The 9,952-nt window shown below is 31.9% G+C and overlaps 2 long non-coding RNA genes across 2 annotated transcripts; one reads left to right on the top strand and one right to left on the bottom strand.

Annotated features, from left to right (window-relative positions):
* Positions 1-2,254: 2,254 nt before the first annotated feature.
* LOC134243370 (uncharacterized) lies at positions 2,255-3,184 on the bottom strand. The gene is made up of 3 exons (XR_009987019.1): positions 2,977-3,184; positions 2,656-2,767; positions 2,255-2,408 (listed from the first exon to the last, which is right to left on the bottom strand). It is a non-coding gene; the product is annotated as an uncharacterized LOC134243370 (long non-coding RNA).
* Positions 3,185-4,599: 1,415 nt separating this feature from the next.
* On the top strand, positions 4,600-6,001 carry LOC134243369 (uncharacterized). The gene is made up of 5 exons (XR_009987018.1): positions 4,600-4,673; positions 4,856-4,961; positions 5,191-5,318; positions 5,570-5,675; positions 5,901-6,001. It is a non-coding gene; the product is annotated as an uncharacterized LOC134243369 (long non-coding RNA).
* Positions 6,002-9,952: the final 3,951 nt, after the last annotated feature.

Below are 9,952 nucleotides of genomic sequence, written 5' to 3'. Positions count from 1 at the left end.
TTATAAAAAATATAAAATGAAAATTTTACAAAATGAGAGCGAAGAGTGTTACATGTACTTGGGGGAACAGAGGAAGGAATTTTGAAGTCAGATTACCTATATTTCTGCCAGTGTTGGGACGGATAAATTTCCATAATAAAATGAAACGAATTATTCGTAACAAATAAGACACATGCATTACCTTGCAGTCACCATGGCACATTATGTATAAACATTTCTTAATTACACATTTAAGTCCAATCCTCACCTGACTTGCACATTCATATGGATTGGTTCTATGTTGATAATCCCTTTCAACAATCTTCATCACAACATCTGAAAGTCACCCATCTTCAAAATTAAATCTGACGCTCACCTCTCAAGTGTATATAGACTCCCTGTACAAATGCATGGAAAATAAAATTTTGAATAAAAGATGAATTATCTCTTCACCATACCCGGCCTCTTTAAAAAATGTGAGAAAATAATTTAAATACTTTTCTTTAGATAAAATCATGTAGTGAGTATCCAGCAATGTTGAAAAAAAATTATCTCTAGAATTTTACATTTATATTGAATGAAAAATGCATTGTTCCCTCTACTTAAAGAAAACTCAAAAGACATTACCTAAAATGGAAATAAGGTACACTTGTAACTGGTGACTCAGGCACAACCAATAAACACAAGACCTTTCCATCCTTAGCAGCATGCATTAGCTCCACATTCCTTTTTTCTACAAAAAATAAACAATGAAAATAAAAAAGAATGAGAGCGGAGAGTGTTACATGTACTTGGGGGAACAGAAAAGAAGGAATTTTGAAGTCAGATTAATTATATTTCTGCGTTGGTAATTTTCTCATGGTAGGCTGAGTAGCTTGAGCCTATACAAAAGAAATTGAACATTTTATACGAATACATTTGACAATAATGACTCCCGAGCAAGTCAAGCACTAAATAATGTAAATGTTTGTTCAAGTAACATTTCACGATACTTATTATTTGATTTTTTAAAAATGTGCTTGTACCAAAGAACTTTGGGATCCTCAATCATGTTTTGTCATCTTCCTCGCCCCGTCTTGATGTTTTCCCTTCAACAATCTGCATACTGATTTCACTCAACCTGTATTTTAACAAAATGGACACAATTAAAATACAAAATGTTATAAATAAAATAAACTTATTTGTCAATTTCGGAGATGAAACTCTCAACCAAGGCATAAATACATCTGTAACTAAGTTTTATGACAACTGATTGTGTATATTCTCAGTAATTAGCAAAAACCCGGTTTCAGTTTCAAATTCCCGGCTCTGTTTTAACTTCTCATTTTAGTCCCACTCCAGAACTGTTTTTCTTTGTCTTGTTAATATTCCAGAGACATACACCTTTACAGAAAAAAACTGAAACCCATAAACATTTAATCCCCAAGTTATCAAAATACTAATCTAACATTCTGGCAGTAAATAACATATACAGCGAAGTTTTGTTTCACTACATTTATGCACAATGTACTGATCTACGCTGAAAATGAAAACGGTTGGAAATCGTAAACAAACCTGCAGTGCATGCCAATCCGGGAGTTCGAGCAGTTGTCAAGACATAGATGAGGTTTCAAAAAATTACCACAGGTTACAAACTTCGTCAAAATAGCGATGCAGACCCGCTCCACTTGATTTGAAATGATTGGCTATTCAACCGAATACACAGTGCCATCCCAGCAGGCATTTCAACGTTGATTCAACGTTGAATAAACGTTGCACTTCAACGTTGAATCAACGTTGAATTTTGGTTGCATATGAAAGTTGAGGCAACGTTGAAACATAACGTTGTTTCAACGTCAATTTTCAACGTTGAATAAACGTTCAAAAAATAGGTTGAATTCTTGGTTGATTTATGGTTGATTTTTGGTTGCAAATGAAAGTTGATGCAACGTTGAAGCTTCAACGTTGTTTCAACGTCAAATATCAACATTGAACAAAAGTGAACATTGGTTGTAATTAGGTTGAGATTTGGTTGTACAAACGTTGATATTTGGTTGAAACCACGTTGAATTCATATTACGTTTTACTTTATAAACAAATACATTTCAAATTCTAATAAATTTTTTTATTCAAGTTGCGTAATATTTATATAAGTTATAATCCAGTATTACGATTGTGAGAGAATTCACTTTAGTTTGTATTTTTAAAGACAAACACAAATTTGGATTCAATCACTGAATCTCAAAAATCACTGCCTGACAAAATTTATATTCCTAGTGAAAAGGGAGTCACAGTTATCACATCAAGGTTCTTCAAAGTATGCGTCTTTCTTACACTACTAAGTTCCACAAAGTGGCGGATCCATTGATTTTAATCACGCATATACATCTGTAGTTAAGTCCCATGAATGAAACAAATGAACGGGAGAATCCACCCTCTAGAGCAAAAGCCTATTAATAAAAGAAATAAAGATGTGAAAGAAATTTGTTCATTACAATGTACGTAACACGCTATTTGAAACGATAAAAATAAATATACATGAATAATTTAAAAAATCAGACAAAGGAATATTTTCCGGTACTTAACATGATTAAAAAGAATTATAGTTAACTTCATATTAAAATTCGTATTAGTATGCTTATAAATAATTATTACTAAAGAAAATGTTATAGACATACATAGATATAGTGTACTTACAAAATGTTGCATTCCTTTGTATAATTTTCACGGGCGAAGAATCTGATGCAATCAAGGCTGACTATATACAATCAATGCCCTGCACTACTGGTGGATTAAACCATACGATGAACTACAATTAATTAAATTGTATAATATATTAGTATACTTATATTTCATAACCAAATGAATATCAACAATACACATAATACATGTACCAAGGACGTGCATTTCACGTAGATTTCACATATACTTCATGTACTTATAAAACAAGAATTAAATGATGTACAGATACTAAATTAACTTAATTTCCTAAATTCATGAAAAGGAAATAATACTTACTAAGCAGAAGTTGATATTCCAGCCTTAATCCTTGTGTATGTAGCTTGAAAACACATTAAATATGAACAGCAAGGAGACGCGCACTTCTTGTCCATCAGTTGAATTCAAATTTTGACCTAGATAAGCTGCAGCTATACTCTGCCCAGCAAGAAAATTGCATAACAAGGTTATCCTGACACTGAAACTGACCAACTAAGCGAGAGGCACTCCTTATCTGAATCTCGAAGGTTTCTGGGGAGTGGATCTTAAGTAATGCTATTTGACCGGGGTTAATCATGTTAATTGTCAGTGTGAAAATTGTTATGTGTTTATTTGAATTTTTCTCTTTTATATACTAAGTATTTTGTGAAAAGAAAGATTATAGAATTAATATACACAACAAAAGCACAATCTGATAAAATAAGACATCTTAGATTCGCTTTGTATAAGAGTATACTGCACGGATCTATATGAGTCTAATTTTAAGAACATCAATCAGGAATAAATAATTATTTTTATTAATTCTAAAGTAACATGGAATTACAGTGAGATGTTGGATAAAGATGTCATTATTTATTAAAAGCTTATATTCAACATATTTTTTAAAAAAAGCATTCACAATTTATTTAAATTTTACAATGGGACTAGCTGAACTGGCACAACTCTTTTGAGTAAATCAATTCATAATGCATGTGTTTCATTTATTATGTATAATTATAAATATAATATTTTCTAACAATGCATACAGCTTTGTGTATCTTGCGAAAAATTGCATAAATTAAGAGTTAGACACTTTATATTTTGACCTTAAAAACTAAAGTGCTCAATACTCATTGCCCGTTGTTTTCCTAACTTTCCTAAAGTTGAAAATATGTTAGATCTTCCACGTTGTATCAACGTTGAAACCAACAAACAGTCAACTTTGCATTTTTAAACCTTGTTTCAATTGTATAATATCAGAAAATACTCAACGTTGAAAACATGTTGAATCTTCAACGTTGTTTCAACATTGAAATATCAATAAAGTTCAAACGTTGAGAATTTGTCAGCTTCAACGTTGTTTCAACGTTGAATATCGACAAGCATTCCACGTTGAAAATATGTTGCAGCTTCAACGTTGTTTCAACGTTGAAATACCGACGAACATTCAACGTTGAAAATATGTTGCAGCTTCAACGTTGTTTCAACGTTGAAATATTGACGAAAATTCAACATTGAAAATATGTTGCAGCTTCAACGTTGTTTCAACGTTGAAAAAAGGTTGAGGATTCAACGTTGAAACCTTAACGTTGAAACAACGTTGAAATATAGTCGATCAACGTTGCAACCTATATTCCACCTCCTTTTAACGTTGAAACAACGTTGCGTGCCTGCTGGGATATTTGGGTTACTTATCAGAGTAGATCGTTCGTTTTACATTCGAGAAGAGTTCACATATTATTTGAATGAAGAGGATAACATAATACTGAGCTGAAAATTGTGTGTAAAGTGTGTTTTAGTAGTTTACAATACAGACTGTAAATGTGCGGGAGATTTTATAGATATTGAAGCTTGTAAACAAAACCAATAAACGTAGGACTTATTCACGGCCATGTATGGGAACCAGAACAGGGAACCAGTCTAGAAGGCAAAGAAAATTCCGCCAAGTAAACAACAAAGAAAGGGATTTGGGATGTTGTCAGTTGTATGTATATTTTATGTGCGACGGTGACTGCAAGGTAATACATGTGTCTTATTTGTCGCGAATAATTCGTTTCATTTTATTATGGAAATTTACCCGTCCCAACACTGGCAGAAATATAATTAATCTGACTTCAAATTTCCTTCCTCTGTTCCTCCAAGTACATGTAACTCTCTTCGCTCTCATTTTTAAAAAAATTCCATTGTATATTTTTTGTAGAAAAAAGGAATGTGGAGCTAATGCATTCTCCTAAGGATGGAAAGGTCTTGTGTTTATTGGTTGTGCCTGAGTCACCAGTCACAGTTGTACCTTATTTCCATTTTAGGTAATGTCTTTTGAGTTTTTTTTAAGTAGAGGGAACAATGCATTTTTCATTCAATATAAATGTAAAATTCTAGAGATAATTTTTTCTCAACATTGCTGGATACTCACTATATGATTTTATCTAAAGAAAAGTATTTAAATTATTTTCTCACATTTTTTAAAGAGGCCGGGTATGGTGAAGAGATAATTCATTTTTTATTCAAAATTTTATTTTCCATGCATTTGTACAGGGAGTCTATATACATTTGAGGTGAGCGGCAGATTTGATTTTGAAGATGGGTGACTTTCAGATGTTGTGATGAAGATTGTTGAAAGGGATTATCAACATAGAACCAATCCACATGAATGTGCAAATCAGGTGAGGATTTGACTTCAACGTGTAATCAAGAAATGTTTATACAAAATGATTGTGTGCAATGGTGACTGCAAGGTAATACATATGTATTATTTGCTGCGAATAATTCGTTTCATTTTATTATGGAAATTTATCTGTCCCAACTGGCAGAAATTTTGTTAATCTGACTTCAAAATTCCTTCCTCTGTTCCCCCAAGTACATGTAACACTCTTCGCTCTCATTTTGTAAAATTTTCATTGTACATTTTTTGTAGAAAAAAGGAATGTGGAGCTAATGCATGCTGCTAAGGATGGAAAAGTCTTGTGTTTATTGGTTGTGCCTGAGACACCAGTCACAGTTGTACCTTATTTCCATTTTAGGTAATGTCTTTTGAGATTTTTAAGTAGAGGGAACAATGCATTTTTCATTCAATATAAATGTAAAATTCTAGAGATAACTTTTTCACCATTGCTGGATACTCACTACATGATTTTATCTAAAGAAAAGTATTTAAATTATTTTCTCACATTTTTTAAAGAGGCCGGGTATGGTGAAGAGATAATTCATTTTTTATTCAAAATTTTATTTTCCATGCACTTGTACAGGGGGTATATATACATTTGAGGTGAGCGGCAGATTTAATTTTGAAGAAGGGTGACTTTCAGATGTTGTGATGAAGATTGTTGAAAGGGATTATCAGCATAGAACCAATTCATATGAAGGTGCAAGTCAGGTTAGGATTGGGCCTAAAAAAAATTATGTTTGTTTCCTGTAACCCGACCGACCCATTCAAATTATCCTTGGGTGGATTTTTTTCCGATGACAAATGGCAAAACTTTGTTTGATCAATCAGCTGATTCCATTTATTAAAATTAAAACAATAGCTTGTAGTTTAATTTGAGACTTAAAATATGTCAACCTAGTTTACATTTACCTTAAATATAAAGAGTAATCATTATTGTAACAACAGTTTCCCCCAACAACTTTCTGAAGTTTGTTTTCTGCCGCTAGGCAGCCATTTTGGATGCCATGTTGGGTGTCCACTGTAAATATAACACCTGGTATTTTCAGTCTGGGGATGTTTCACCATTCATAAGCAAAAAAAAAAAAAATCCGACCTGCCGACCCTTGATGTTTTGGGAATGTTACAGGAAACAAACTTTTTTTTTAAGCCTTGGACTTCAACATGTAATCAAGAAATGTTTATATATTGCATAGCTTAGTGAAAGCACGCCACAAACATTTTAAGTATCTCAGTAAGTTTCATGGATATTACAGATGTATCACTATCATATGTTTGACATTGAGTCGCAATGTCTAAATTTCCATTATGTTTAGTTATACATGTTTTAAGTTACTTAAGTATGTCTTCAAAAGCTTGTGCTTTAATTTCAATAGAAGTAATGAAAAGCTCTTTAAAAATTGTATTGTTTTTTTTTTAAATTTTGAGTTATTATTAGGACTTGTACAACACCTGAGTACCTAGATGACTGTTGAACTAATTGGTGAACAAGAAAAGATGTCAGAGAGGGGAATCCAATACAGATGTCATGATCAAGAATATATTCTCTTAACTATGATATGATCAAGAATATGTAAACTTGTAACGATTTAAAATATATTATCTGTAAATCACTCTTCATTACTTAATTGTTAATTGTTCACACATTATCATCTACACTTATGCTAAAAATCTTATCTGTATATTAATCGCCCCCTCTTATCTAACCCCCCTGCTGATTGTAATGACCTGTGTATTGACTCCTGATCTTAAGGATCTTGTAATGTGCTCCTGATCGACAGGAACGGATCTCGAGTATATATATATATAGTGCGACAGAATTTTAGATAGGAAGATGGAAATACAGAAGACTTAGTAGATAGAACTGTTAGAGATAGATAAAGTTACTCACTTACTTGGACTATTACATAATATTTCTTGGATTTATATGTACATGTGATTGTTTTACTTGAATTTATTTTTTGTGAATTATTTTTCCTGAATGTTTCTATTGATGATGTGCTGTGTAAGTAAAGTGTAGACTAGAATTTCGGCATCTATTTTCAGGATATGAGGAACATGGATAAATTAATTTATTCATGCAAACTGACATTATGAAATGTGTTGTAAGACCGCTCGGTGCGGCGCTACAAACTAACTAGGAAATATCTTGGAGATTTATAGATGAACATGCAAGCATTCATGATTTTGAATGTTATTCAGCCAGAGAGTTTTTGCACAAATTTAATTTTCAGTACAGTAATTTAAACTGGATGTGTAATTTTCAGTACAGTTATGTAAAATGAATGTGTTACTTATTATCACTACTAAGTCCAAAATGTACTGACATTCCCATTTTTTACTGACAAACTTAGAAAATAACTGACAATGTGCTGTCTTTACTGAAAAACTTAGACAATTACTGACCTTTTTACTGCCGGTGCTGAAAAACTTAGAAAAGTGCTGATAATCTTAGTCGGTGCTGATAAACTTAGACAATTACTGACCCGTTTACTGTCCCTGCTGAAAAACTTAGACAAGTGCTGACATTTACTGATAATTACTGTCCCTATTGTTCTCGCTCTCGGGGAGGCTGCAGAGGTGTGAAATTGATTTTTTTATGTTTATATTTTCATGTATTATTTTTAATAAATGATTTCATATTAAAATGCTCAAATGACAATGTTGAAAAGCTCTAAATATCAATTTATATAGAAAAATTATTATTATTCTCAGGCTGGGGGTAGCAGCACTTATATGAAAATGTGTGTGTTATTCTATTTTAATTCAGAAACGGTCTGAATTTAATTTATTTGAAACAAAGTTTCAGTTCTCGGAAAGTATATATATTTACTATTGAAATCATATCTGTAAAATAATTAATGACAAAACGATGCGCAATTAATTAATTACAGTGTATGTGGAATAATTTCACTTCAACCATATCCCTGATCAATCAATTTATATTAATTACCGGCAACAAGTTACAGTGTAGTTTTCATCATATCTTAAATAATTCTTATGAAGACGGATGCTAAATATACACGTATTTAAATTATAGTTCCTGTCTTCATCAATTATATTATTTTTACAAGCACATGTATAACAAAACAGACATCTTTAGTTTTTTTAAAAATTTAAATAAATTCTAATCAAAATTGAATTAAAACGTATCGGTAATTTCATTTCTAAATGGTCTTCGACATCTCTTCAAGCCATGCACGTTACATGTGCTTATACCGCTGTTTGGGGTTTCCGGTTTGAATCGATCATGAGTTTTCTACTGAACGCGAGAAACATGGTAAATTCTTGCGCTTCAAAATGAACTGCGCCCGGCAATTTTGGTCATAAATGCATTATATTATAATAAAAGGTATATTTCTTACAATATCAGCGTTTACTAGGATACATGAAAAACGCAATATTTAATACACATGAAGAATATTTATCGCTATTTTGCATGGCACAGATTCCTCTGACCACTTGGTACAATCTACAATTGTAATTATTATATTTTAGGTTTGATTAATGCTTTATTACTTTCTTTTTAATATGATGAACATTTAATATTCACTGAAAGTCTCCACCGTATCCCGTGCCGAGTTGCCGTTCGTTTTTTTTTCTCTCTCTCTTTTACTCTCTCTATCTCAGAGAAGTTAATTAAATAATTAATATACAGTCATGGAATTATTTCCCCAATTCTTTTTTTTTTAATTTGATCAGCAAAACTTTACAAACATGAAAGTGACAACACATTAATTATTGTTTTTCTACTTGATTATCCCTTAAATTTTACATCATCGCACACTAACCCAACTTAATCATGTTAACTGAAATGTTTTGGAAGACCCCCTTCTCCCCCAAAAACATAATAAGTATTGATTTCTTCATTTTATTTTATTTTATTTTTTTTTTAATGCTACTAAATCTGAAAAGTTTGTGTCTTTCCCGAATCAGATTTTCACATTTTATTGTGGGTATTAAATCATACATTTAATGTTTGAAACTTAATAAAGTATAATTTTTTAAAAATAATTTATTCTGAAAAAAAGATTGAAGATTACATATTTCAAGCATGTATGGCTGTGTTGAGTTGCGCAATGTGTTGAAAACAGATAGGTATACCCGTCGCCGTAATGTTGCGTAACTAACTTCCTGTGAAATCCGACGAGTGGTCTTCTGTTTAATGCGGCAGTGACACCTGTTGTCTCATTCTCCCGCTACCGTACACACTCGGATCACCTCAGGCGACTTCATCTACACACAGGTGTTTTACAGAGTTTCCGATTGTGTGTTTAATAATTCTGCTGATTATCAACTGACAAATTTAAATCATTTTGGACGAATAAAATTAGCACATAAAAAAAAAACAGTAATTCCTAAATGAATTGGTTCATAAATACTGAACAAGGGTTGTCAAGAACACAATGAATGGTCGATTATTTTTTTTTTATGTAAATGGCGTTAAGATTTATAAAACCCATTGATAGTGATTCTTAAAATAAATCAAAGTTAAATACAAAAGAAATGGTTTTTGATGCGTACTCAGGAATCTACATATACGAACGTTAGTATATATAAATATGTAAATGTAGGTCCCCGATAGAGTTATACTTACAAGTACGATTAGCTTACATTGTATCGGGTAATTTACGG

Source organism: Saccostrea cucullata, unplaced genomic scaffold (genome assembly GCF_032062105.1).
Source record: "Saccostrea cucullata isolate Sc308-1 unplaced genomic scaffold, CSIRO_AGI_Scuc_v1 ctg2496, whole genome shotgun sequence".
NCBI lineage: Eukaryota > Metazoa > Mollusca > Bivalvia > Ostreida > Ostreidae > Saccostrea > Saccostrea cuccullata.
The sequence above is the reverse complement of the archived record's forward strand: the minus strand, read 5'-3'. Positions and strand labels throughout refer to the sequence as shown.